This window comes from Lampris incognitus, chromosome 3, assembly GCF_029633865.1.
Source record: "Lampris incognitus isolate fLamInc1 chromosome 3, fLamInc1.hap2, whole genome shotgun sequence".
NCBI lineage: Eukaryota > Metazoa > Chordata > Actinopteri > Lampriformes > Lampridae > Lampris > Lampris incognitus.
In genome coordinates, this window is record NC_079213.1 from 95,864,226 (window position 1) to 95,873,640 (window position 9,415).

Sequence of the window (9,415 nt, forward strand, 5' to 3'; positions counted from 1 at the left end):
ATGAGATTGTATTTCCAATACCTTGCATTTTCACATTGAGCTGGTTCAGATGGCCAGTTATGTCCACGAGATAGTGAAACTGCAGGAGCCAGTCAGTGTTGTCTAGCTCAGGATGCTTGACGCCTTTCATTTCAAGAAAAGTCCGGATTTCACTCAGGCAAGCTGCAAAACGGCTGAGCACCTTCCCCCTTGACAACCAATGCACGATGCTGTGTAAAAGCAGACCGGGATAATGATTCCCAACTTCTTCTAACAGAGCGTTAAACTGGCGATCATTTAAAGCTCGGGCAACAATAAAGTTGACCACTCGAATGACCAGAGACATCACCTCGCCAAGCTCCTGGCCACACGTCTGAGCGCAAAGCGCCTCCTGGTGCAGGATGCAATGAAAACTTAGGATGGCTCTCTTTTCATGTTCACGGAGAAGCGCTACAAATCCTTTGTTCTTCCCCAACATACAGGGTGCACCATCAGTACAGACAGAAATAAGTTTATCCATCGGTAGTTTTTTTCTTTAGCAAACTCCATGAAAGACGTGAATAAATCCTCTCCTCTTGTTGTCCCTTTCATTGGCAAAACAGCCAAGCTTTCCCCACGCAGTGTGTCACCTGCAGCATACCTGGCAATGATACTGCACTGAGATAGATGGCTAACGTCTGTTGACTCATCTAACGCGAGAGAAAAGTATGTCCCGGCGTTTATGTCCTTAATTTGTGTTTCCTCGACTTGATTTGCCATCACGATGCTACGATCGTGCACAGTTCTTGCTGACAGGGGCATGTCTTTTATTCGTTTGATTATCTTGTCTTTATTTGGGAAGTCATCAAACAGTTCATTGGCCACATCAAGCATGAATGTTTTGGCATACTCGCCATCTGTGAATGACTTTCCATTCCTTACTATTGCCAAAGCCCCCGCAAAGCTAGCGGAATTCCCGTCCCCTTGCTTGGTCCACACACGTAGTTGCTGCTGACTCGTCTGCACTCTCCGCTGTAGCTCCTCGCATACCCTTTTCCTGCTGTCCCCCGCTGGAGATTTCGACGCAAATGAAGCATGGTGCGTATCGAAGTGCCGCTTTATATTTGACCGTTTCATCGATGCAATTTTATCATTGCATATTAGACATACCGCAGATCCTGCTCTCTCCACAAATGCAAATTCCTCTGTCCACGCAGCCTGGAATGCACGGTAATCATCGTCTTTTTTTCTTTTCGCCATCTTTTCCGTTACAAGGGTTGAAGCGGATAAACTAGTTGGCTATCTGATAAAATTGATTTCTTCACCTTTACAATGACCCGGACATGCTCGCGAGCCATTGGTTCCCGACCCGACCCACGGGTGACCCGTGAAATTTATCTTCAAAACTAATTTCTGCTTACTTTAAAATGACACAGTATTATTAAGAAATATCACAAGTATTTTAAAATCAGTTCCAAACTGATTTAAAAAAAATTTTTTTTTTCAACTCAAAATTGTCTGGGAGCCATATGCCGTCACCGGAAGAGCCATATATGGCTCGCGAGCCATAGGTTCCCGACCACTGATGTATGACATCAATGCAATAACATATAATGTATCTTTTTTTGGGGAGGGGGGGATTTTCCCCCCTTTTTCTCCCAATTGTACCTGGCCAATTACCCCACTGTTCCGAGCCATCCCGGTCGCTGCTCCACCCCCTCTGATGATCCGGGGAGGGCTGCAGACTATCAAATGCCTCCTCCAATACATGTGGAGTTGCCAGCCGCTTCTTTTCTCCTGACAGTGAGAAGTTTCACCAGGGGGACGTAGCGTGTGGGAGGATCACGCTATTCCCCCCAGTCCCCCCCCCGCCCTGCCCCGAACAGGCACCCCGACCGACCAGAGGAGGGATAGTGCAGTGACCAGGACACACACCCACATCCGGCTTCCCACCCACAGACACAGCCAATTGTGTCTGTAGGGATGCCCAACCAAGCCGGAAGTAACGTGGTGATTCGAACCAGCGATCCCCGTGTTGGTAGGCAACAGAATAGACTGCTACGCTACCTGGATACCCTATCATATATCATTTTGTCCATGATGAAAATACAATTTCACTGCGTAACTGCCAGCATGTTCTGCGATAGGTGTTAGTTGTGAGGTGTGTGTTACCGTATAGATTGAGGTTTCTGCACGATGGCCCAATGGTTAGCACTGTTGCCTCACAGCAAGAAGGTCCTGGGTTCGAACTCCAGGCCACCGCAGGTCCTTTCTGTGTGGAGTTTGCATGTTCTCCCCGTGTCTGCATGGGTTTCCTCTGGATGCTCCGGTTTCCTCCCACCATCAAAAAGACATGTATGTTAGGGTTAATACTCCTGCCTGCGCCCCTGAGCAAGGCAATGGAAAGAAGAACTGGAGTTAGTCCCCGGGTACTGCAGCTGCCCACTGCTCCTATACAATAAGATGGGTTACATGCAGAGAACACATTCACTGTAAGAGTACAATGACAAATAAAGTATCTTCTTCTTCTCCATTCCCCTAAAGAGGGACCACTGAAAATATCCCCGTCCATTCTCTTAAGTTGCAGCAGAGTCGGTGATGGACCAAAATCAATACCGGGGCCGGGCACTGGCGTCTGCACAGGAACTTGTCACAGCAGAAGCCACAGATCACCTTATCAGTGTTTGGGTTGCCGCCAACCTGCCAATCAGAATAATACACCTAAGTCAAAGTGAGGCAAGCCACGGCAGAGTATGACAAACAAAAAAGAAGTGCAGGGGACCAGGCGACAAAGGGATGGACGGCGTTCACATTTAAAGTTCACCTCAGTATAGATGTGACTCAAGCCGACGCCGAACGCTAGCACGTGAGGCATTATGCAACTTTAGTTCATTCTTTAAAGTGACCAGTTCAGTGAAACTCTGGCAACTCATAGACACTACGGACATGTTGTACCTCATCATTTATTACAGTAAAACAGGAAATGAGGTAAGGCACAGTCTATGCTGTTGCTGGTTCAGAGTGTGTAGATAAATAATCATTAAAAACAAACATAACAACCGGGACATTTTGTATACCCATCAAACTCAGACATTCGTCCAGACAGATGTGTAGTTGGGGCGTCTGGGTAGCATAGTGGTCTATTCTGTTGTCTACCAACACGGGGATCGCCGGTTCGAATCCCCGTGTTACCTCCGACTTGGTCGGGTGTCCCTACAGACACAATTGGCTGTGTCTACGGGTGGGAAGCCGGATGTGAGTATGTGTCCTGGTCGCTGCACTGGCGCCTCCTCTGATCGGTCGGGATGCCTGTTCACAGGAGAGGAAGAACTGGGGGGAATACTATGATCCTCCCACGCACTACGTCCCCCTGGCAAAACTCCTCACTGTCAGGTGAAAAGAAGCGGCTGGCGACTCCACGTCTCGTAGGAGGCATGTGGTGGTCTGCTGCCCTCCCCGGATCAGCCGAAGGGGTGCAGCAGGGACTGGGACAGCTTGGAAGAGTGGGGTATTTGGCCGGGTACAACTGGGGAGAAAAAAGCGGGGGAAAAAAATCCAAAAAATGTCCATAATTCCCAAAATATTTTGTTCATCGAAATAATCCAGCATTATTCTGTTAAAACCAGTTCAACACACATCGAAAGTGTGTGATGTGTGATTCATACAAAGTAACTGCCGGGTAAATGGTGGTGGTTTCTAAAATGAGCTAAATTCATTATAGCTAGGAGCGAGGGGGAGGATGGCGTAGGTCTTTTGTGGGAATTTGAAACTGAGCTTTGCTGAAAGGGGAAGATCAGTAGTTTCAGCTCCGTTTAGCTCCCTCAGCGTTCACCCTTCAATGATCTTCACTGCCATCGCCCTCTTCATCAGTCTCATATGTACCAGACAGCCTGGATGTCCCAACAGTCAGTTAGTTGTTGTGAAACAGCAAAATTAGTAGTTTTTTCTTTTGTTTTTGTTTTTGTGGTCTAGTGCATTTCAGCAAATCCTCGACACAACATCCTCCTTGACTTAGAGGTGTCTGCTTATCCACCTCCATGTCAACGGTGAGTCATTTTCAAAACAACATCATACAATGACTTTTTTTTCACTATTATGAAAAAGTTGGTTTATGACACAGGAACAGAATGTGGGACAGCAAGGACCTAGGAGACGTCTCAACTCCCCCTCAGTAAGAACGGTGGCAGGGAGCAGCTAATACACAAACACACAAACACACACACACACACACACACACACACACACACACACACACACACACACACACACACACACACACACACACACACACACACACACACACACACACACACACCAGGAGTTCCCTTTTCTCTCCACTGACAAGGTACCTTGGCTATGTCAAGATTTGGGGTTTGTTTCAGTTCCTTATTATGTCTCAGCTGAGACAAAACAGTGTGTCCTATCTGGTCTGCCCCATTGGTAGCCAGACTGTTAGTATTCCCACCGTCTGCGACCTCTGATATGGGTCCTTATCTTAAGCAGGGAACTGTAAGAAAAGCTGGGAGCCTCTACCAGCAGGCCCACCCATTCAGTTCTACTGGAGTTCCACACTGCAGTGTTCCAAGTCAACTGCAGGACCAGGGGACTGAGATTTTCACTGCTATAGGGCATTTTTGGTCCTACAGATGGATTGTGAGTGAAAAGAAATTGCAAAAGGCATCATGAAAATTTTCTGTTTTTGCAACGTGAAGAAAACTACTCATTTACCGGATTATAACAGGCCTTTGAAAATGTCAACACTTTTTTTTGGGTCTGTGGCAATACTCATTGCATGAGCTCATGAAAAAAAAAGCCTGTGCAACTTATATCTCAGCACATTCTCCTCCACTTTGCCAAAGCGCAAATAGTACCCTTCAGCATCTGTGTACAGACCCAGCAGGTGGACCAGAGACTCCAATGTTAATTTTTTTTTTTTAATTTGAATCCCCCCCCCCTTTTTCTCCCCAGTTGCACTTGGCTAATTACACCACTCTTCCAAGCCGTCCTGGTCGCTGCTCCACCCCCTCTGCCGATCTGGGGAGGGCTGCAGACTACCACATGCCTCCTCCGATACATGTGGCGTTGCCAGCCGCTTCTTTTCACCTGACAGTGAAGACCTTCGCCAGGGGGACGTAGCATGTGGGAGGATCATGCTATTCCCTCCAGTTCCCCCTCCGCCCGAACAGGCACCCCCACTGACCAGAGGAAGCGCTAGTGCAGCAGAGACCAGAACACATACCCACATCTGGCTTCCCACTTGCAGCCATGGCCAATTGTGTCTGTAGGGACACCCAACCCGACCAAGCCGGAAGTAACACGAGGATTCGAACCCACGATCCCCATGTTGGTAGGCAACGGAATAGACCACCACGCTATCCGGACGCCCCACTGTTAAATTTCTATCCTGGTTTAAATATAAACATTGATGACATGCAGGCTGGGTAACCCAGCAACTGAGGATGCACAAGCCAGTGCATTCTTAGTGCCAGTCCCAAGCCTGGATAAATGGGGAGGGTTGCGTCGGGAAGGGCATCCGGCGTAAAATCTTTGCCAAATCAAATATGTGGATCATAAATAAGATTTCCATACCAGATCAGTCGAGGCCCGGGTTACCAACGACCGCCACCGGTACTGTTAACCAGCAGGGTGCCGGTGGAAACTATGCTACTGTTGGGCGAAGGAGAAGGCATATCCAGAGGCAGCGAGAGAGGAGGAAAGGTAGGAGTGTGGCGGTGAAAGTTGGAATTTTAAATGTTGGCACTATGACTAGTAAAGGGAGAGAGCTGGCTGATATGATGGAAAGAATAAAGGTAGGCATACTGTGTGTGCAAGAGACCAGGTGGAAGGGCAGTAAGGCCAGGAGTATCGGAGGTGGGTTCAAACTCTTCTACCGTGGTGCGAATGGGAGGAGAAATGGGGTAGGGGTAATTCTGAAGGAAGTGTATGTCAAGAGTGTGCTGGAGGTGAAGAGATTGTCAGACAAAGTGATGAGTATGAAGCTGGAAATCGAAGGTGTATTGCTGAATGTCATCAGCGCATATGCCCCGCAAGTTGGGTGTGAGATGGAAAAGAAAGAAGAATTCTGCAGTGAGTTGGATGACGTGGAGAGGGTACCCAAGGAGGAGAGAGTGGTGATTGGAGTGGACTTCAATGGACATGTTGGTGAAGGCAATAGAGGTGATGAGGTGGTGATGGGTAGGTATGGTGTCAAGGAGAGAAATGTAGAAGGACAGATGGTGGTCGATTTTATGAAAAGGATGGAAATGGCTGTGGTGAATACATACACTCACCGGCCACTTTATTAGGCACACCTGTCCAACTGCTCGTTAACGCAAATTTCTAATCAGCCAATCACATGGCAGCAACTCAATGCATTTAGGCATGTAGACATGGTCAAGACGATCTGCTGCAGTTCAAACCGAGCATCAGAATGGGGAAGAAAGGTGATTTAAGTGACTTTGAACGTGGCATGGTTGTTGGTGCCAGACGGGCTGGTCTGAGTATTTCAGAAACTGCTGATCTACTGGGATTTTCACGCACAACCATCTCTAGGGTTTACAGAGAATGGTCCGAAAAAGAGAAAATATCCAGTGAGCGGCAGTTCTGTGGGCGAAAATGCCTTGTTGATGCCAGAGGTCAGAGGAGAATGGCCAGACTGGTTCGAGCTGATAGAAAGGCAACAGTAACTCAAATAACCACTCATTACAACCGAGGTATGCAGAAGAGCATCTCTGAACACACAACACGTCGAACCTTGAGGCAGATGGGCTACAGCAGCAGAAGACCACACCGGGTGCCACTCCTGTCAGCTAAGAACAGGAAACTGAGGCTACAATTCGCACAGGCTCACCAAAATTGGACAATAGAAGATTGGAAAAACGTTGCCTGGTCTGATGAGTCTCGATTTCTGCTGCGACATTCGGATGGTAGGGTCAGAATTTGTACCTAATAAGTGGCCAGTGAGTGTATTTCAAGAAGAGGGAGGAACATGGGGTGATGTACAAGAGTGGAGGAAAGTGCACACAAGTAGACTATATCTTATGTAGAAGGCGCGATCTGAAAGGGATTGGAGACTGCAAGGTGGTGACAGGGGAGAACGTAGATAGGCAGCATCGGATGGTGGTCTGTTGGATGACTTTGGAGACCAAGAAGAGGAAGCGAGTGAAGGCAGAGCCAAAGATCAAATGGTGGAGGTTGAAGAAGGAAGACTGTTGTGTGGAGTTCAGGGAGGAGTTAAGACAGGCACTGGGTGGTATTGAACAGTTGCCGGATGGCTGGGCAACCACTGCAGAAATGGTGAGGGAGTCAGCTAGGAAGGTACTTGGTGTGTCATCAGGACAGAGGAAGGAAGGCAAGGAGACTTGGTGGTAGAATGAGGAAGTACAGCAAATTATACAGAGGAAGAGGTTGGCAAAGAAGAAGTGGGATAGTCAGAGAGATGAAGAAAGTAGCCATGAGTACAAGGAGACACAAGCTAAAGTGAAGAGAGAGGTGGCAAAGGCAAAGGAAAAGGCGTATGGTGAGTTGTATGATAGGTTAGACACTAAGGAAGGAGAAAAGGACTTGCACCGATTGGCTAGACAGAGGGACTGAGCTGCGAATGATGTGCAGCAAGTTAGGGCGATCAAGGATAGAGATGGAAATGTGCTGACAAGCTAGGAGAGTGTGCTGAGAAGGTGGAAGGAGTACGTTGAGGGGCTGATGAATGAAGAAAATGAGAGAGAGAGAAGGTTGGAGGATGTGGGGATCGTGAATCGGGAAGTGCAGTGGATTAGCAAGGAGGAAGTGAGGGCAGCTATGAAGAGGATGAAGAGTGGAAAGGCAGTTCGTCTTGATGACATACCTGTGGAGACATGGAGATGTTTAGGAGAGATGGGAGTGGGGTTTTTAACTAGATTGTTTAACACAATCTTGGAAAGTGAGAGGATGCCTGAGGAGTGGAGAAGAAGCATACTGGTACCGATTTTCAAGAACAAGGACGATGTGCAGAACTGTAACAACTACAGAGGTATAAAGTTGATCAGCCACAGCATGAAGATCTGGGAAAGAGATTACATTACATTACATTACAATCATTTAGACGCTTTTATCCAAAGCGACTTACAATAAGTGCATTTAATGTAGGAAATCAAGAGAACTACTAGTCATCAGAGGTCATAAGTGCATCTTCTCTCTAAACAAGCATCTAAGAGCAAAACCAGTGCTGAAGTAAAAGTGCGAGAGATGATTTTTTTAATGAGTGAATACAATAAGTGCTAAGAGCAAGTAACAGGGTAGTAGTTCTTGAAGAGGTGAGTTTTCAACTTGCGCCGAAAGATGGGCAGGTTAAGAGGAGAGGTGACGATTAGCGAGCAGCAGTATGGTTTCATGCCACGAAAGAACAACACAGATGCAATGTTTGCTTTGAGAATGTTGATGGAGAAGTATAGAGAAGGCTAGAAGGAGTTACATTGTGTTTTTGTAGATTTAGAGAAAGCATACGACAGGGTGCCGAGAGAGGAGGTGTGGTATTGTAAGAGGAAGTTGGGAGTTGCAGCGAAGTATGTAGGAGTGGTGCAGGATATGTATGAGGGAAGTGTGACAATGGTGAGGTGTGCGGTTGGAATGACAGATGGGTTCAAGGTGAGGGTGGGATTACATCAAGGATCGGCTCTGAGCCCTTTCTTGTTTGCAATGGTGATGGACAGGTTGACAGACGAGATCAGGCAGGAGTCTCCATGGACGATGATGTTCGCAGATGACATTGTGATCTGTAGCGAGAGTAGAGTGCAGGTTGAGGAGAGCCGGGAGAGGTGGAGGTATGCACTGGAGAGAAGAGGAATCAAAGTCAGTAGGAGCAAGACGGAATACCTGTGTGTGAATGAGAGGGAGGACAGTGGAATGGTCAGGATGCAAGGAGTGGAGGTGACAAAGGCATATGAGTTTAAATACTTGGGGTCAACTGTCCAAAGTAACGGAGAGTACAGGAAAGAGGTAAAGAAGAGAGTGCAGGCAGGGTGGAGTGGAGAGTGTCAGGAGTGATTTGCGAAAGAAGGGTACCAGCAAGAGTTAAAGGGAAGGTTTACAAGATGGTTATGAGACCAGCTATGTTATATGGTTTGGAGACAGTGGCACTGACGAAAAGGCAGGGGGAGGAGCTGGAGGTGGCAGAGTTGAAGATGCTAAGATTTTCATTGGGAGTGATGAAGAAGGACAGGATTAGGAACAATTACATTAGAAGGACTGCTTAAGTTGGACAGTTTGGAGACAAAGCAAGAGAGACAAGATTGAGATGACTTGGACATGTGTGGAGGAGAGATGTTGGGTATATTGGGAGAAGGATGCTGAATATGGAGCTGCCAGGGAAGAGGAAAAGAGGAAGGCCAAAGAGGATGTTTATGGATGTGGTGAGGGAAGACATGCAGTTGGCTGGTGTGACAGAGGAAGATGCAGAAGACAGGAAGAAATGGAAATGGAT